This window comes from Sus scrofa, chromosome 13, assembly GCF_054392235.1.
Source record: "Sus scrofa isolate SSC_HxYL_T2T_F1_AM1 chromosome 13, Sscrofa_HxYL_maternal_Yorkshire_Landrace_v2.0, whole genome shotgun sequence".
In the NCBI taxonomy this organism is placed as follows: Eukaryota; Metazoa; Chordata; class Mammalia; order Artiodactyla; family Suidae; genus Sus; species Sus scrofa.
In genome coordinates, this window is record NC_139395.1 from 74,595,707 (window position 1) to 74,615,512 (window position 19,806).

The 19,806-nt window shown below is 37.8% G+C and overlaps 1 long non-coding RNA gene across 6 annotated transcripts in view; it reads right to left on the bottom strand.

The window, feature by feature from the left end:
- The window catches only part of LOC106505658 (uncharacterized), a 1,202,834-nt gene that overhangs the window by 62,362 nt on the left and 1,120,666 nt on the right, over nt 1-19,806 (bottom strand). For 5 of the 6 annotated variants that reach the window (XR_014823614.1, XR_014823616.1, XR_014823615.1 and 2 more), the window contains one exon: nt 9,274-9,423. The exons of the other annotated variant lie outside the window; for it this stretch is intronic. This is a non-coding gene — a long non-coding RNA (uncharacterized LOC106505658). The remainder of the gene's footprint in view (nt 1-9,273; nt 9,424-19,806) is intronic. 6 annotated transcript variants of the gene reach the window in all.

Here is a 19,806-nt window from a genome sequence, read left to right on the forward strand (position 1 = left end):
ATATGTACTGTGTGTTAACCATGGGCAAATAATTATGTCTACCATTCTGTAGTCCTTATATCATTTGATCTTCAAAACAAGTCCCTGAAACAGATCAGATGAATAATTTCCTATCTGTGGAAAAGGAAGACAATCCTTAGATTAAGTAATTTATCTAAGGTCACACAGTTTATGACTAATATATGCAAGTGGTCCAATATTGAAGTTTATGCTTTTAACTGCAAAGAGTGTATATTTGTAAGTAGCTCCATGTGTGGGGTATACACGCTCTTGAAGCTCTGGTAAAACCTGATTTAGCACAAATGTTAGCACACTTAAAAATGTTAGCACAAATAATGTGATAGTAAAGAATCACTTAAAAACGCTCCATGCTGAATGTGTATTCATACTTTCTCAGGCAAGAAGGGCACATTTTATATTCACCTGTAGCAATGGCGTAAAGATTGACCAGTAAATCAGGTCAGGTTGGAGCAGTTTTTTCCAAGTGGCTCATTTCTGTCATCAGACTTCACTATTAAATACATTTTTATTTTTTATTTTTTTTTCTGGCTGCACCCATGGCATATGAAAGTTCCTGGGCCAGGAACTGAATCTGAGCTGCAGCTGCAGCAATGCCTGATCCTTTAACACACTGTACAGGGCTGGGGATTGAACCTGTATCTTTGCAGTGACTCAAGCTGTGCAGTTGGATTCTTAACCCACTGTGCCATGGTGGGAAGTCCAAGGGCAATAAAAATTAATCTAAGTTCCCTCATTGTATCATAATTGGTTATAATTGACTGAAGTTACGTAGAGCACTTTAATTTTCACATAGAACATATTAGATCATTTTCAATGACCTGACTTTATTCAAGAAACTGTTAGGTCTTAGCTTGAGAAAATCATTTGGACTGCGGAGATATTACAAGGGAGCACTGCAGTTCTTACCTGTATAAACCAGAGGTGCCTGCTGCTACTTTTCAGACTCAACTGGCAATTAACTCCTCCCAGTCTGAGTTTCTTCATCAATAAAATGAGGCAACTTCCTGTCCTATCTACTCAGTGGGGTTGTTGTGAGGCTAAACCAGATCACAAGCATGAAAGCACTTAAAAAAGATGGAAGCCTAACTGAAATAACAAAAGGATTATCATTAAACTTTAATGATAGAGTTTAATTCACAGTAGAGAATCACAAACACTTAGCCATTAAAATCTCAATCTTTCAGAAGTTTTTAGGAAAAGGGAGACACTGAAAACTCTTTCGTTTTATGAAGTTCCAGTAGAAGATAGAGATTCTCTTTGTTCTCCTGGCAGCCTGAGAAGGAAAGGCAGCCTAAAGCTGCCTGAGCTCTACCTGGACTTTTGCTTACATCTGTCTGGCTCATCTCTATGATGTGCTGAAGTTTTTGGCCCTACCCAGATATAGAGATGTCTGTGTCTTTTCCAGAGATAAGGAAAGGCCTGGATGATTCTATAGACTTTAACAGCCTTGCAATTTTCTCCCAAGGTCAATAGATACTCAAAGTATCTCACTGACCCCTTCAGGTCTGAACTGCATCAGAGGTCAGTCACCCTCTTATCTCCTCTGAGCCAATTTCTGGCAACTGCTCAGGAAAAGATAAAGGGATAACATGTGGGTTCAGGAGGCAGCTCTTAGCACTGAAATCAAATACAGAGCTGTCCCTGGGCCCCCAGCCCCTGGAGTAAGGCCTGATGGAAGACAAGATTCAGTAAGTGTTGAAGACCAAATAAGGTAGAGGCTGCTATTGGTGCAGGTGTACAAAGTCAAAATGGGGTGTGGATAATCACTACCATAAGAGGAAGAGAAAGAAGAAGAGAAGGGAGAAATTACTACAGAAGCTGCCCCACACTCAGTATTTATCATTCTTGTATAATGAATTAGCAAGTAAAAAATACCCAGGCGGAAATGTCAAATGTAATGCTAAATGTCATTCAAAGGTCTATGACACAACAAAGATGGGGATTTAGCAGAAATATGACCCCTTAATTCAGACTTGATGGATTAAACCAGACTGCTTGAGTCTAAATCCTGGCTTCATCACTTGGAAACTGTATGATTATAGTCAAATTCCTTATCTTCCCTGTTTCACTTTCTTTATTTGTAATGTGATATAGTAATATTCTCCCTCTGAAGTTGTGGATATTTAAATGAGTTAATATATATAAAAGGTTAGCCCAGTACATAAATAAGTATTTATTATGGAAGGTTGATAATGGCTCTCCAAAGTATATCTGCATCAAAATCATGTGTGCTTGTTAAAGTGTCGACTTGGTTGGCCCATGGTGCCCAAATATTTGGGCAAACATTGTTCCATATTTTTCTGTTAAGTATTTCTGGGATGAGTTAACACTGAAATAAGTAGACTCTGAATAAAGCAGATTACTCTCCATAATGTGGGTGGGCCTCATCCAATCTAGCTGAAAGTCTTAACAGAAAAAAGACTGACCTGTGCAAGCATGAAGGAATTCTGCCTGCAAACTACATGTGCACTTGAACTACAACTTTTCTATAGGTCTCTAGTCTGCTGGCCTACCCTGCAGTTTTTGGACTCACCAAGCCCCTCCACAGCAGCATCATCTGATTCCTTAAAATAATTTTCTTTTTCTTTTTACAGCCTTATCTGCAGCATGTGGAAGTCCCTAGGCTACGGGTAGAATTGGGGCTGCAGCTGCCAGCTTATGCCACAGCAATGGCAGCACTGGTTCCAAGCTGCAACTGTGACCTAGGACGCAGCTTTTGCGGCAATGCTGGATCCTTAACCCACTGAGCAAAACCAGGGATCGAATCCACATCCTCATGGAGACTACGTAGGGTTCTTTACCTGCTGAGCCACAACAGGAAGTTCTAAAATAAATTTTTCAATAATCAGTCAATCTTTCTCACATGCATGCACTCACATACACACACACCCAGTTTCTTTGGAAAACTGACTAATCTACCCTGAAACTATGAATGTTACCTTGTTCAGAAGAAGAATCTTTGAAGATGTAGTTAAAGATTTTGTGGTAGAGAGATTTTCTTGCATTATCTGGGTTGGGTTCTAAATTCAGTGACAAGTGTCCTTCTAAGAAACAAAAGATAAATGATGTGAAGATGAAGGCGGGGATTGGAGTGATGTGGTCGCAAGTCATGGCATGCTGAGAAATGCCAAGAGCTCCCCAAAAACTAGAGGAGGCAAGAAAAGGGTTCTCCCTCAGCACCTCCAGAGGAAACATGGTCCTGATGACACATTGATTTTGAACTTCCAGAACTGTGAGACACTATGTTACTATTTTTTTAAGCCACCAAATTTGTGATTTGTTATAGCAGCCCTAGGAAACCAATTCACTTACTACATAAGCATTTTCCCTTTGTATTCAGTACCTCCTCACCTGCTAGACAAATAACCTCAAGCAGTTTTAACAAAGATCAGAACCACAAAGGAAATAAGGAAAACTTCTGAGTATCCATAACAATGTTGATTCAGGAATAGTTTCACATATTACAGATCCTCACTCCTAGAGTCACTCCAAATGTTGACTGCTATCGTTATAGATCCTGATGGAGAAAAATTTTACCCCCAAACTGCCTTGATCCCTACTAGGGGTGGGTGGGAGAAACTCACTTTTGAGTCCCTCAATGAACCCCCTCTGCCCATCAGCAAAGCTATCCCTAGAAGGACCCCAAAACACCATGATACCGGGAAATATGTCATCAGCTCTTTCATGTTGAGGGTCGAAGACAGAAGCTGGGACCTCGGTCCAAAGGTGGCAAACACAACTGGACTCATTTTTATCCCACATTCTGACACAGGCTCATGATTCGATGTGTGGGGTGTTTTGGAAACAGGAAAGTTTGCTTCACCCTGCCATCATGTCAATCTCTACAGTGGTATAGAGCATCAAGGATCCAGATGGGCACAAGGTTCCTGGCAAAACCATCCAGGTCTTCTATTGCAGGTGTTTCATTATGTCCTCTACTGTGAGCTTTCTTGACCACCAGTCATTTGTGCAGCCCTTCATTATTTTTCAATATCTCTGGACGTCTTGTACTTTTATTCTTGAAATAAACCCATCGCTTTTACCATAGCCTCATCCTACACAATCCATAAATTCATGAGTTTGATGCAATGTGAGAGTCATGTTACTCAAACAGTCATCACATACGTATTTAGACCACTGAAAACCCTTCTTGGGTACTTTCAGTTGTTAGCTTATTGTGATGTATCACGAGCATACTGTAAACAAATACTGCCATTGTGGACACATGACTTGGGGCTCACTGGGACATTCTATGAACTCCTGGGTTGTGGCTGGGGGTGTGTGGGAAAGGAATGGAAACTACTTTTCTGCTTAGTGCTAACAACATTAGCTAATGGTCAAGATAAAACACCAATGTCCATCCATCTGCCTTACACTCTTCTCATTCCAGCCCCTCTGAGGTGAGACAGGCTCTCTCTAAATCCTTCAGAGCAGAGTAGGTGAAGATGCAGTTAATTCCCTGATAGGCTATGGATGGCAAATGGACAAGGTGGCCTTGATATGACAATGAAGAGAGGTCTGCAAACCAGAAGGGATCTGTAGATACTCTGAGTCAGGAGCCAAGGCACAAAGTCTTGACAATTCAGACAGGTGCAAATTGCACCAGGGAACTGTATTCATACCTGGGAATCAAGATTTAGGACTCCATTAGAGGTGACAGGTGGGTCTGCTCCCAGACAATCATAGGAATGGAATATCTGGGACTTCTGACAACTCTGAGCAACAGCAGAGGTCCTGGCACATGACTCTGGAAAATAAACTCACCCTTCACAAAAACTCAGCAGCTGGCTTATTCTGGGATAGGGCCAATCACTTCTGTTCCCTGCCTTCTCCAGAGAGCTTGAGATTCATAACCTAATCACCTTTCAGATTCTTAAATGGTAAAACTCTGGTCACATCCTTCTCTGGGGTTCTACCTTACACTGGTTTCATTTGCACTCTGTGTTGGGTCTCCTAGGCAAAGTAGCAGAAAGGGGGACAGTCTGAAAGGGGGACACAGCCTTGTCACACCAGGACTCAGAAGCATCTCCTCAAAGGAAGTAGGTGAATTCCACTCTCTCTGGTATTTGGGAATGACAACCCCTCTCAGATAACGCCCACATCTGTCCACTCTGCTTATCCTTATGCCTCAGTGCATCTTTGCTTAGAAACTACATCTGAGAAATTGACATCCAATGTTACTTTCTCTAGACAAATTCTACTGCTTCTAGCATTGTTGGTCCTGAAAAAATCTTTTAAAATGTTACAAGGAGATCCTCCTGAATAGCATTGAGAACTATGTCCAGACACTCATGTTGTAACAGAACAAAGGGTGGGGAAAAAATGTAATTGTAATGTATACATGTAAGGATAACTTGATCCCCTTGCTGTACAGTGGGAAAACAAACAAAAAAAATAAATAAATTAAATTAAAAAAATGATGGCCAAAAAAAAAATAAAAAAATAAAATGTTAATAACTTGGTTCATTTATATAAAAAGGTCAATATTAGAAAATGTCTTCCCCCATGTCTCATCTCCACCTTAGCATAATGTTCCATAATTCCGTGCACTCTCTGTGACACCCACATAGGGAATAAATGAGTATAGATTGAAATAATCATGGGAAAAGGCAAAAAATTATTCTGAAACTGGTGTTGACTTTTTCGTTCAATCTATTTTTTGTTTGTTTTATAAGGCATCTGGAGCTAGAAATTAAAAAATAATGGTATGATAATGTCAGTTTCTTCCTAGTGGATCAACAGTGGCCATAAATCTAAATTTAATTTTATGTTTAATAAACCCCTCCATATTCCCTGCATTAGATTCAGGAAACTGATTTGCTTCATCCCAATTGCTTTTCCTGCACATTAAGCTGAATATTGTATCTAATCATTTGCTTTGGTGCCTTCCAAACACAGTCAACTTAAAACCTGCCTCAAAATTGGTCCAGTTGATAAATCTTGTTATACTTTTTATATGATTTATGTTGATTCTACTTTTTCGAACATTATTCTTAATTATCTTGCTGCCTTGCAATTTATAACTTAGGCCACCTAAAAAGTACAAGTCATTATTTGATTTAGCTTTGCTCTCACATCTTCGACAGAGCATGCTTTAGCTTCTGAGAAACTCCATGGTTTTATTTTTATGCTCTGCCTCTGTGTTTAACAGTTCTTTGAAGTAAAAACAATAAGATATACTAAAAGTTCCTTTGCTAAGTATGAAAAAATAGAGTAGGGATAGAAATCGGTGTGTTACAGGCGGGTGAAACGCCCTGCTGTGGCTGGAGCAGAGCTTTCAAATGAGTTTCTACCAAACGTTTTGAAATAATACCAGCAAATGTACACACTTCAGATGCACAAGCATGACTTTTTACATCATCCAAACCTGGGAAACCAGATACGCCCCCCCTCAGACTGAATTTGTTGATCAGTAGTTATGGGCTGCTGAAGACACCATTTCATAGAGATCATATAAGACATACATTTCAGTATTAGAGAATGTATTTTGATGAGTCATAGGTTGACCTTGTGGTTCAGTTTTGTGGTAATTTCAAAGTGGTTCAGTGGTGGTAATTTCAAATGACTCCACCTAAAAAGTGGGGAAACTTAAAACATCTTTGCCCTCCCAGTAAATACTACTAGTGTTCTAAAAATCCCAAGGATGGAGTTATGTCAGTGAATTCAGCAAATCAAAATGACTATTAGTGGAGTAAGGGGCTGGACATATAGGTCTACTTCTAATAGTGGTGCACTTGGCACAAAAGGGGAAAAGGTGTGGAAATTTAACTCAGCTGCAGATGAGCTCCTATTTTTTTGAAAATATGTGAAAATTTTATATGCTCCTTCTAAACAAGTCAGTGAATCTGAAGCTACTCTGCATTCAAGGAAGGTTTAACTAAAGCCTAAGTAGCTCACTTCTTCCATAATGTGATCGTTCCCAAGGCTACTGGTCTCATTCTTTTCTTACATCCTTTCCCTCTACAAGAGTATGGCAACATATTTTTGAATTTTGAATAATAGAAAATTTTTGCGAAATAATTCAGCAGAAGCAAAATTTCCTTCACTATCCTGAGTTGCAACGAGACCCAGACCTTCCAGATTCTTTTATGCATAAAAATAAACATATACATCTTAAATGAAAAATAGGTCACACTATATTTCCTATTCCGTTTTGATCATGTGACAGTACACTGTAGACTTTTTCCCATGTCACTGCATAAGGATCGGCTGTTATCGTTATAATCATTGAATAATATTCCACTCTATCACCATACCATCATTTAAAAAATCAGTTTCCCCAAACTGAACAGACAAGTGCAAAAAGATGAAACTAGACTACTGTCTCATACCATATACAAATATTAACTCAAAATGATTTAAAAACTTGTAGACCTGAACCCATAAAACTTCCAGAAGAAAACATATGTAGTATATTCTTTGACATTAGCCTTGGCAATATCTTTCTAGATATGCCACTTCAGGCAAGGGAAACAAAAGCAAAAATAAACAAATGGGATTATATCAAACTAAAAAGCTTCTAAACAGCAAGGAAATCATTAATAAAATGAAAAGACAACCTATTGAATGGCAGAAGACATATCAGATAAGGGGTTCATATCCAAAATATATGGAGAACTCATACAATTCAACAACAAAAAAACCCAAAAAACCCAAATAAAACATGAATGAATCAGCTAAGCAGATTTTTGTTGTTGTTGTTGTTTTGCTTTTCAGGGTTGCACCTGTGGCATATGTAAGGTCCCAGGCTAGGGGTCGAATTGGAGCTACAGTTGCTGGCCTTCACCACAGCTCTAGTAGCAGGGGATATGATCAGTGTTTGCAACCTGTATCATAGCTCATGGCAATGCCAGATCCCTGACCCACTGCGCAAGGCCAGGGATTGAACCTGCATCCTCATGGATACTAGTCAGATTCTTTCCTCTGCAGCACAATGGAAACTCCCTAAACAGATATTTTTTTAAATGAAGATACAAATATGGCCAACAGGCAAGTGAAGAGATGTTCAAATCCTTAATGATTAGGGAAATGAAAATCAAAACTGCAGTGAGCTATTTCCTCACAACTATGAATATAGCTACTATAAAAAGTCAAGAAATAGCAATTGTTGAGGTGTGGAGAAAAAGAAAACCCTCATACACTGCTAGTGGGGATGTAAACTGGTGCGGCCACTATGAAAGAAAATGGAATTTCCTGAAAAAGTAAGAATAGTACTACCAAATGACCCAGCTATCCTGCTTCTGAGTATTAAATGCTATGAAAAAACTAATCTGAATGATATCTACAATAGCTAAGAATGGAAACAACCTAAATATTCATCAATTTATTAATAGATAAGGAAGATATGGTGTATACATATACATAATGGAATACCATTCGGCCATAAAAAAGATGAAATCTTGCCATTTGTGACAACATGGATGGACCTTAAGGGTATTGTGTTAACTGAGGTAAGTCAGATGAAGAAAGATAAATAGTGTATTATTTCACTCATATGTGGAATGTAAAAAAACTAATAAGAAACAAAACCTTCTCAAATAAATGAACAAACCAAATCAAACCAGAACAAACATGTAGATGCTAAGAACTGAATGGTGGTTACCAAATGGGAAGGGGCTGGGAGGAAGGAGAAATGGGTAAAGGGGTATCAATTGTATGGTCATGGATAGAGAACACATTTTTGGTGGTGAGCACGTTTATGGTTCACAGACGTAGAAATATAATCCTGTACGCACAAAATATATAACATTGTAAATCAAGGCTACTTCAAAAAAATTCCCCAAATAAGGACATTTGGGCTTACTCTAATTTTTTGTCATTAAGAACAATTCTGCAATAAACATTTTTGTACATAACCTTTGTAAGCGTATACAATTATTTCCTTAGAATCAATTACTAGGGGAGGAATTGCTAGATTAAAAGGAATGCACATGTCAAATGCTGATACATATTTTCAAATGGCTTTCCAAGTTCCAATACCACTAAGTGTTTGTGAAAGTTCTCTTCCTTAAACAGCCCTGAGTATCATTATACCTTCTGTCCTTCTTTAGTTTGATAGAGAGCTAATGATATTACTGTTTCACCTCAATCTTAAAATTTTTAGGAGGATAAAGAAGTTCACATACATACAATGATATTTGGATTTATTCTTTACTGATTTCTATTTGTTAGGATTCTTCTGCAATTACAAGTTATCCATCTCATATTAGTCTAAAACAAGTCAACCAACAAGAATGAGATGCATTGACTTACCAGCTGGGAGAGGCCCAGGAGTGGCTCAGAAAACTGAAAGAACTGTGGAACCTGAGTCTCATGGACTAGACCAGGAAATCAGTGCTGCTGTGACTCAACATCTCATTTCTCTGGGTCTCTACTTGGATTCAGGGGGCAGGAGGGCATTCTCTGGAAGGAAAGGAAAATGTCTATTGTCACCTGAGATTCACTTCTTCCTGGTTTAGAAACCTCATTGGAGAGACATGGCCTTTTTTCCAGTTTCTGTTTATCAGTCCCAGAGAGGTGCTCTAGCTGGTTCTGCTTGGGACAACAGCTGTGTCCAGGATGACTGGATACCATAACTGACTATGCTTGTGTCTGGTGTGTGTCCATCCTTGTGTCAAAGTGGGAGATTATGGTACCACATGACGTGTGATGGAGGATAACTATATTGGGCAAACTAAAATAACTGTCATGTGTCCTAGCCCATTTGTCTCTTCGTTCCCTTGAATTCTTATGACAGTTATAGACTGCAATACACAATTCACAGCAGCTCCCAACAAATGCTACTTGTATATGTTCATCCTCCTCATCTCGTCTTTGTGATTGTCTAAGTTGATTCTTAGAGCACTGGCCTGGAGCTGTGGCCACATAAGTCTAAGGCCACCATCCTCTCCTCCTCCATGGAACTGGGAGGAGGGAGAAGTTAAATTCAAACAGTATAGTTCCTAGTTGTTTAATTCAAGTCCCTTTTCCCTGAAGCCTTGATTCTCAACTTTTTGAGTTGCTCTCTTCTGGTTCTTTTGTATATTTCCCAGGACTCAACAAAGATATTATCTTCTCTTAGACCCCCCAAAACCTGCACTGAGTGGCTACTCATTATGTTCCATTAAACCCCTACCACTCAACTCTCACATCACCAGGACTCTTAAATGATCTGTATTCTTTCATTTGCTTCCATTACACAGCAGTCTTCTTAAGGGCATTTAGGGTTGGGTACTCTAAGTACTATGCAGCTTCAACACATTCTCAGCGAACACGTACTGAATAAAGAATGAACTTGTAAAACAAGGGAGTTAGATCAGGTGGCATCAGAGCTTCCTGAAGCTAGTGTTATTTGTATGTTAATGAATCTGTAATGTCTTAGCCAAATATGCATATTCAAAATCTCTAAGGAGATGAATGGTTCAAGCTTGGGTGACAAACTTGACATCTTGGTCAGCCTAGTTTGACTCTGCTATGTTGGCGTCACACCTACTTCTGAAGATAACATGATCTACAGAAGGGAGTCTGCATTGTAGGATTAGATGGTCTTGTGCCTAATTCTTTTATTACTTAATGGATCTTATTACATTTATAGGTGTACAACAATCATCATAACCAAATTTTACAGCATTTCCATCCCAAAACTTCAGTGCATCCCCCCACATCCCAACCTGTCCCCTTTGGAAACCATTAGGTTTTTCAAAGTCTGTGAGTCAGTATCTGTTCTACAAAGAAGTTCATTGTATCCTTTTTTTAACATGTAAATGATAGCATTCGATGTTGATGTCTCATTGTCTGACTGACTTCACTCACCATGATAATTTCTAGGTCCATCCATGTTGCTACAGATGCCTTTATTTCTTTCCTCTTAATGGCTGAGTAATATCCCATTGTGTATGGAATCTTACTACATCTTCTTTCTCCACTCCTCTGTCAATAGACATTTAGGTTGTTTCCATGTCTTGGCTATTGAAAATAGTGCTAGCAATGAACACTGGAGAACACGTGTCTTTTCTTTTCTTTTTTCCTTTATGTATTGTTTATGGATTCTTTACTGTTACACTAACAATACTGAATAGTCATGGCAGAAACCACACTGCCTGCAAGGCCTAAAATATTTGTCTTTTCGAGCCATGGTTTTCTCTGGATAGATGCCCAGGAGTGGGATTGCTGGATCAAATGGTAATTCTATTTTTGGTTTTCTCAGGAATCTCCATACTGTTTTCCACAATGGTTGCACCAATTTACAATCCCACCAATAGTGTAAAGTGTTCCTTTTTCTCCACACTCTCTCCAGCAATTATTCTTCGTAGACTTTTGGATGATGGCCATTCTGGCTGGTGTAAGGTGGTACCTCATAGTGGTTTTGATTTGCATTTCTCTAATAATGAGTGATGTTGAACATTTTTCATGTTTTTTGGCCATATGTATGTCTTCTTTGGAGAATTATCTGTTTAGATCTTCTGCCCATTTTTTGAGGGTTTTTTTTTTGGTATTGAGCTGCAGAAGGTGTTTATAAATTTTGAAGATTAATCCCTTGTCAGTTGATCCATTTGCAAAAATTTTCTCCCATTCTGTGGGTTGTCTTTTCATTTTATTTAGGGTTTCCTTTGTTGTGCAGAAACTTTTAAGTTTAATTAAGTCACATTTGTTTATTTTTGTTTTTATTGTCACTAATCTAAGAGGCGTATCTGGGAAGAGGTTGCTGTCATTTATGTCAAAGAGTGTTTGGCCTACGTTTTTCTCTAAGAGTTTTATAGTATCTGGTCTTATATCTAGGTCTTTAATCCATTTTGAGTTTATTTTTGTGTATGGTGTTAGGAAGTGTTCTAGTTTCATTCTTTTACATGTGGCTGTCCAGTTTTCCCCGCACCACTTACTGAACAGGGCTATCTTTTCTCCATCGCATATTCTGGCCTGTGGAGTGGAAATGTTAAGTAAAGTTGAATTAAGACAAATAAATGTTACCAGGGGTTATAACAATCTTGAATAGTTATGCATCTAAAAACTTCAAACTACATAAATTTGATATCTTGGTCAGCCTAGTTCGACCGTGCTATTTTGGGATCACAACTACCTCTGAAGATAATGTAATCTACAGAAGAAAGTCTGCATTGTAGGATTAGATATTTCTGTGTCTAATTCTGCTTCTACTCCTTAATACACATGTGAACTTGAGCAATTAATCTCTTCAGTGTCTTTTAAATCTTTTTTTTCCCCAGGGCCACACCTGCAGCATATGGAAGTATCCAGGCTAGGGGTCAAATCAGAGCTGTAGCTGCCAGCTTACACCACAGCCACAGCAACACAGAATCGGAGCTGTGTCTGCAACTTACACCACAGCTCATGGCAATGCTAGATCCTTAACCCATTGAGGCCAGGGATCAAACCCACATCCTCATGGATCCTAGTTGGGTTCATTAACCACTGAGCCACAAAGGGAACTCCAGTCTCTTTAAAATCTTAATAGGGTTTTAAAAAGATAAAACCATTGTAATAATGATTGCTATCCAGGAATGTTATGTGGGACTTAGTGAGATAATCGATGAAAAACATTAAGTCCAGTTCTGGCACATAGTAGGTACTCAATAAATTACTGGATGAAGCAAGTACATCCCTGCTATGTAGTCACTTTTTAGTGAAAGATGTGCCAACTGGATATTCTGACCAGATCCTGGAATGTCTATAGGAATTCAGTGCAACTAAAAGGATCAGACTCACATTAATAAACTAAGACCATATTGCACCCACCTTCTGTTGAAAGCTACTTAAAGCCACCAATTCTTATTCTTGTCCTCTGTAATGAGATAATGTAGAAATCCATTTGCTCTTGGGTAATGTGAGACTATATACAGTGAAATTCACATACTTCATTTTTTAGCACCTTACTATGCTGAGCTCTTAATTGGTCTGTATTACTTTATCAGAGACTATTGCTGTAGTATTTTCCTGGGATTTATTAGGAGGAAGATCAGCTGAGTCTTTGTTCCTAGCTAGGTCTGCTGTGCTGTTCTCAGTGGAAGTGAAGTGTACTTGGGGTTCCAATACAGCACGGGATTCCAGGGGACTGAAAGAGACTTTGAATAGAAGGAAGAATGCAAGCAAGTGGTGCCTATAAAATGCAAATTAAATTCATTTCTCTGGTATAGAATCTAATATAGGTTATTGGGCCTATAAAACATGTAGTAAACACTATTCAAAAAAAGTGTCAGAAAAATGGAGGATGGCCAAAGCCCAAATTGTGGGAACAGCTGGGTCTTTATTTACCCTTCTAGAACTCATCTCTTTGGGATCCATACCTCTCCTTTGAATATAATAAAATTTATTTATTCATAAGTTATTATTAATATTTTTTTCTTTTTAGGGCAGCACCCACAGCATATGGAAGTTCCCAGGCTAGGAGTCAAATCGGAGCTGTGGCTGCCAGCATAAGCCTCAGCCATAGCAACATGGGATCCAAGCCATAACTGCGACCTATACACAGCTCACAGCAAGACTGGGTCCTTAACCCACTGAATGGGGCCAGGGATTGAACCCGCATCCTCATAGATACTAGCCGGGTTCTTAATGTGCTGAGCCACTATGGGAACTACAATAGTATTTATTTTTAAAATGGAAAAATATGGCATAGAAAAGGGAAATCCAACTTAATAGATACATTTTCTAATAGATTTTGTCTTGCATGGGTTAAAATGATAGATATTTGTATTAAATGAGCTCTAAATTGTGAGATGGCACTTTGTTGAGGAAGGAACACTTGACCAGGAGTCAGGAGACTCCTCAGTCACTAACCAGCTGTGTGACCTAGAGCAAATCATTGACCTCTCTGGGCTGCTAATTCCTTCTTACACAATCATATCATTGGACAAGATTAGCAGTGTTCAAATTATCCTGTTATTGTTAAATCATTAACAGGATCCAGACCTGCACTCCCACCACATGCATACAAACACACATGTTCAGCATCCAGAGCTCCTACACCACATGTCTTCTTCTTCTTCTTTTTTTTTTTTTTAGGATTTCGTAGAAAAATGGCTGTGTAATGTGATGATTACAAGAGTCTCCTCTAGAATCAAACTGACAGAGTTGTTTTTTTTTTTTATTAATTTATTTTTTTTCCCACTGTACAGTAAGGGGATCAAGTTGTCCTTACATGTACACATTTTTTCCCCCACCCTTTGCAATATGAGTATCTAAACATAGTTCTCAATGCTACTCAGCAGGATCGCCTTGTAAATCTATTCTAAGTTGTGTCTGATAACCCCAAGCTCCCGATCCCTCCCACTCCCTCCCTCTCCCATCTGGCAGACACAAGTGTATTTTCTAAGTCCATGATTTTCTTTTCTGAGGAGATGTTCATTTGTGCTGGGTATTAGATTCCAGTTATAAGTGATATCATATGGTATTTGTCTTTGTCTTTCTGGCTCATTTCACTCAGGATGAGAGTCTCTAGTTCCATCCATGTTGCTGCAAATGGCATTATGTCATTCTTTTTTATGGCTGAGTAGTATTCCATTGTGTATATATACCACTTCTTCCGAATCCAATCATCTGTCGATGGACATGTGGGTTGTTTCCATGTCCTGGCTATTGTGGATAGTGCTGCAATGAACATGCGGGTGCACGTGTCTCTTTTAAGTAGAGTTTTGTCCGGATAGATGCCCAAGAGTGGGATTGCGGGGTCATATGGAAGTTCTATGTGTAGATTTCTAAGGTATCTCCAAACTGTTCTCCATAGTGGCTGTACCAGTTGGCATTCCCACCAACAGTGCAGGAGGGTTCCCTTTTCTCCACAGCCCCTCCAGCACTTGTTATTTGTGGACTTCTTAATGAGGGCCATTCTGACTGGTGTGAGGTGGTATCTCATGGTAGTTTTGATTTGCAGTTCTCTTATAATCAGCGATGTTGAGCATTTTTTCATGTGTTTGCTGGCCATCTGTATATCTTCCTTGGAGAACAATCTATTCAGGTCTTTTGCCCATTTTTCCATTGGTTGATTGGCTTTTTTGCTGTTGAGTTGTATACGTTGCTTATATATTCTAGAGATTAAGCCCTTGTCCGTTGCATCATTTGAAACTATTTTCTCCCATTCTGAAAGTTGTCTTTTTGGTTTCTTTTGGGTTTCCTTTGCTGTGCAAAAGCTTTTCAGTTTGATGAGGTCCCATGGGTTTATTTTTGCTCTAATTTCTATTGCTTTGGGAGACTGACCTGAGAAAATATTCCTGATGTTGATGTCCGAGAGTGTTTTGCCTATGTTTTCTTCTAGGAGTTTGATGGTGTCCTGTCGTATATTGAAGTCTTTCAGCCATTTGGAGTTTATTTTTGTGCATGGCGTGAGGGTGTGTTCTAGTTTCATTGCTTTGCATGCAGCTGTCCAGGTTTCCCAGCAATGCTTGCTGAATATACTTTCTTTTTTCCCATTTTATGTTCTTGCCTCCCTTGTCAAAGATTAATTGACCATAGGTGTCAGGGTTTATTTCCGGGTTCTCTATTCTGTTCCATTGGTCTGTCTGTTTTGGTACCAGTACCACGCTGTTTTGATGACTGTGGCTTTGTAATCTGACCGAGTTTGAACGTCATAAGTCCAAGTTTTCTGTGGCAGGAAGACACCAGGGTGGAATGGAGCAGTAAATAAGCCAGGTGGGAAGGGATGATTGAAATCTCTTCATACTTTCCAGAAGAGCTTGAGTGATGGTCATCACTTCAGTGTTACTGAGCAAAATTATATCAGCCAGACCAAATGGAACAATCCTTTAAACAAGAAGAAATTGTTTGCAGGTGCAAACAAGCATGAAATGGAATTCTGCTAATGAGTTTCCATTACTAGCTAAATACATAATCAAATTATTTAGACTCAATTCATGACACTGAGAAATCAATTATTCATTGTAAATCTAGGGATGTGTATCGACTATCTTGGTATGTGTCTAACCTGGTCTGTAATGAATAAATATTTCACTTTCAAGAATGTGTTGTCATTAGCACATACGTAATGAAGAATCAAAAACAGCTGAAAAGTTTTGAAGTAATGAAAAATCAAAAGTTTGTAAAAAGTTTTCCTTCAGGCTCTTTTAAATGAAAGAAATATATGAAGGTCAAAATTAAATTTCTTCTTTCCAAGAAATTGTCCTGAGACAATTAGCTATCCATGTTCAAAAAATAAATCTCAACTCAGGTTTGCTAAATTTAATAAAAATTTAATACAAAATGAATCATAGATCCAAGTGGAATGCCTAAACCTATAAAATTTGTAGAAGAAAACAGAAGAAAATCTCTGTGACCTTGGGTAGACAGAGATTTTTTAGGATACAAAAAGCATAATTCATAAAATGAATGATAAATTGGACATGATTAAAATTAAAATTGTATTTTCAAAAAGACTGTTAAAATGAAAAGCCATAGACTGAAGAAAAATATTTGCAAAATCTCTATTTGATAAAAGTCCACAATCAAGAATATATAAAGAATTCTCAAACTCTATAATAAAAAAATAAACAACTCACTTTTTATATAGGCAAAAATTTACACAAATATTTCAACAAAAAAGACTTATGATTCTAAAGAAATACATGAGAAGATGTTCAACATTATTAGTCATTAGAGAAAGGCAATTTAAAGCCATAATTAGCTATAATTGTAGAATCATTAGAATAACCATTAGAATAAGATAGAATAATTTAAATAACTTTAAATTGGGAGTATTATATGCCTGTAAGGTTGCAGACCATGGTTGGCAGAATAATACCACCCCCCCCCAAAGTCTATACCCAATCCCCCACACCTGTGAATATGTAATGTCACATGGCAAGGGGAATTTTGGTTGCAAATAAAAATAACTTTGTTAATCAGCTGACTTTAAAAAGATCATCCTGGATTAGCCAATATCCAATGTATTCACAGGATCCTTTAAATGTGAAAGATGAAGGCAAAGTGACCATGTCAGAGTGAAGCCATTGTGAGATAGACTCCAGCAGCCATTGCTAGCTTTGAAGATAGAAGGGTCCACAGGCCAAATAATGTGAGCAGCCAAGAGGAACTGGAAATGGCAAGGAAACTTCCTCATCTGAGAACCTTCAGAAAGAAGGACAGTCTGCCACTACCTGGGTTTTAACCCAATGAGATATGTGGATATCTGACCTCCAGAGCAAAAAAAAGAAAAATGTGTGTGTTGTTTAAAGCCACTAATTATGTGATGATTCATTATAACAGCAATAGAAAACTAATCCTTAAATGAATCCTAAATTTCTGATGAATAAACTGAGAAAAAATAATTTTGATTGGAAAACAAAACTTGGCAGTAAGTAATACAGTTAAAAATATATTCATATGATCCAGAAACTTCATTCCTAGATACTTAAACATGTATCCACTCAAATGTGTATTGCTTCTTTTTTCATAATCTGTTGCTGGTTAGTAGATAAACAAATAGTGGTATATTCACACAATTGAATACTCAGCAATAAAAAAGGGGTAAATTCTCTTAATAAAAAGGGATACAAACTATAACATAGATGACTCTCAAATCTAACACGTTGAAAGAAGCCAGACTCAAAAGTCTATATATACTCTGTGACTATATTTATATGACTTTCTAGAAAAGACAAAACGAGAGGAGCAGAAAACAGACCAATGGTTGCCAGGGGCTTTATGGGTAAGGAGATTGATGAAAAAGGGGTAATGGAATTCTCTCTCTGATAGTGGTGGTGATTATACTGTTGTGTTTGTCAAAACTCATAGAGCTGAGTACCAAAAAAAAAAAAGCGAAGACCACTGTTTGTAAATTTTACCTCAATAAGTTTGAATATATGTATAAATTATCCATATAAGATAAACTGCATTTGAAATCAAGGAATCTAAGAAACCCTAACGATTGATGATCCCTTTCTTTTGTTTCACAAGAGTTACTTTTTAGAAAAAGGAATTTCAAGACTGGAAGCAATTTTAAAGATCATTTTTTCTTAATATTTTTAAAATTAAAATATAGTTGATTTACAGTTCTGTGCCAATTTCTACTGTACAGCAGACTGACCCAGTCATACATTCTTTTTGTCGTATTATTAAAGATCATTTTAAAATCTTTTGTTTACAGAATCCTTTCCCCAAATATAATATTATTAAGTAGATACCATATGCCAGACATTACAGCAAGTACTTTACTTCTTTAAATCCTTAAGACATCCCTATAAGGTGAATGTTTTTAATAATGGAAATAATAAAGAATATGTTAATAATAATTATGTAGGTGTGAAAATGGAGGCTTATATAACCACTGGACGTCATAAGTTTGAACATCTCATGTGAGGCTTTAAGAGCTAACTTTCAGTGTGACTTTGAGGAAGTTAGTTAAGCCAAGAACAAAGCATGAGAGCTTTGTTGACAGAGGAGATACTCTCTTTTAAATTTTTTTAAAATTATGGTTGATTTACAATGTTTCTTCAATTTATGTTGTACAGCAAATTGACCCAGTCATACAGATATGTACATTCTTGTTTTTCATAGTATCTTCCACCACGTTCTAACACAAGAGTTTGGATATGGCTCCCTGTGCTGTACAGTAGGATCCCATTGCTTATTCATTCCAAATGTAATAGTTTGCATCTACCAACCCCAAGGTCCCTGTCCATCCGACTCTATCCCCACTGTGCCCTGGCAACCACAAGTCTGCTCTCCATGTTCATGGTCTCTTTCTGTTTTGTAGATAGGATCATTTGTGCCATATTTTAGATTCTACATATATGTGATATCATATGGTGTTTGTCTTTCTCTTTCTGACTTACTTTACTTAGTATGAGAATCTTTAGTTGCTGCAAGTGGCATTATTTTGTCCTTTTTATGGCAATATAGTATTCCATTGTATATATGTACCACATCTTCTTAATCCATTTATCTGTCAATGGACATTTAGGTTGTTTCCATGTCTTGACTATTGTGAATAATACTGTAATGAACATAGGGGGTGCATGTATTTTTTTGGGTGAATGTTTTTTCAGGATATATGTCCAGGAGTGGGATATTCTTAACATCATATTTCTGTTTATAATAAATTTTGACATTTGTTTTTCATGATCATTCAGTTTAAGCATTTTGTTCTATTGTGTGGAGTGGGTTGGAAGGGAGAAAATTTCAAACACCTATTGATTTGGAAATCATTAGAAATTACCTTTTACAATAAGGAACCAATTATGAATTCCTCAGACCCAAATATCATTTGTTGATACAGAACAGATTCTTCTTTTGTTTCGAATATGAGCTCACAAAGCCCTTGAGCCCATACTGAGCCCTTCAGCCCATACTGAAATTGGATTCTTAGGGATGGGTGTGATCACCAATTTAGCTAATGTATTTGTGACTGATTCCTCTTTCTTTCCTGCATTATTTACAGATTTCACTTATCCACAGTCTTTCAGAGCAGAAGCAAGGATGCAACAACTCAGGGCTAGTGCTTTGAAATACTTCATCAACTCTATGGAGGTAGCTATAGAGCCAAAGATCTTGGATTCTTAATGTAAAAAGCATCAAGGAAGTGGCCTGCAAAAACCTGAAAAGTAAACTATGCCTACTCCCCACCTTCAAGAGACATTTTATACACATTAATAACCCCAGGAAGACCTGTAGCAACAAATTTTGTTTTATTTTGTTAGTTTCCCAAGCATGTTTGAGCATCCTCAGCACACTTTCTAGCCCCTGGGGCAGTGTCTGCAGGTTGCTACCTGGGAAGTGGTGTCCTGGGATACTGAGATCTGAAGATGTTCATCCAATTTATACTCATTTTTTCTTGTATTCTGAGTGTCTTAGCTTTTTCTCCTA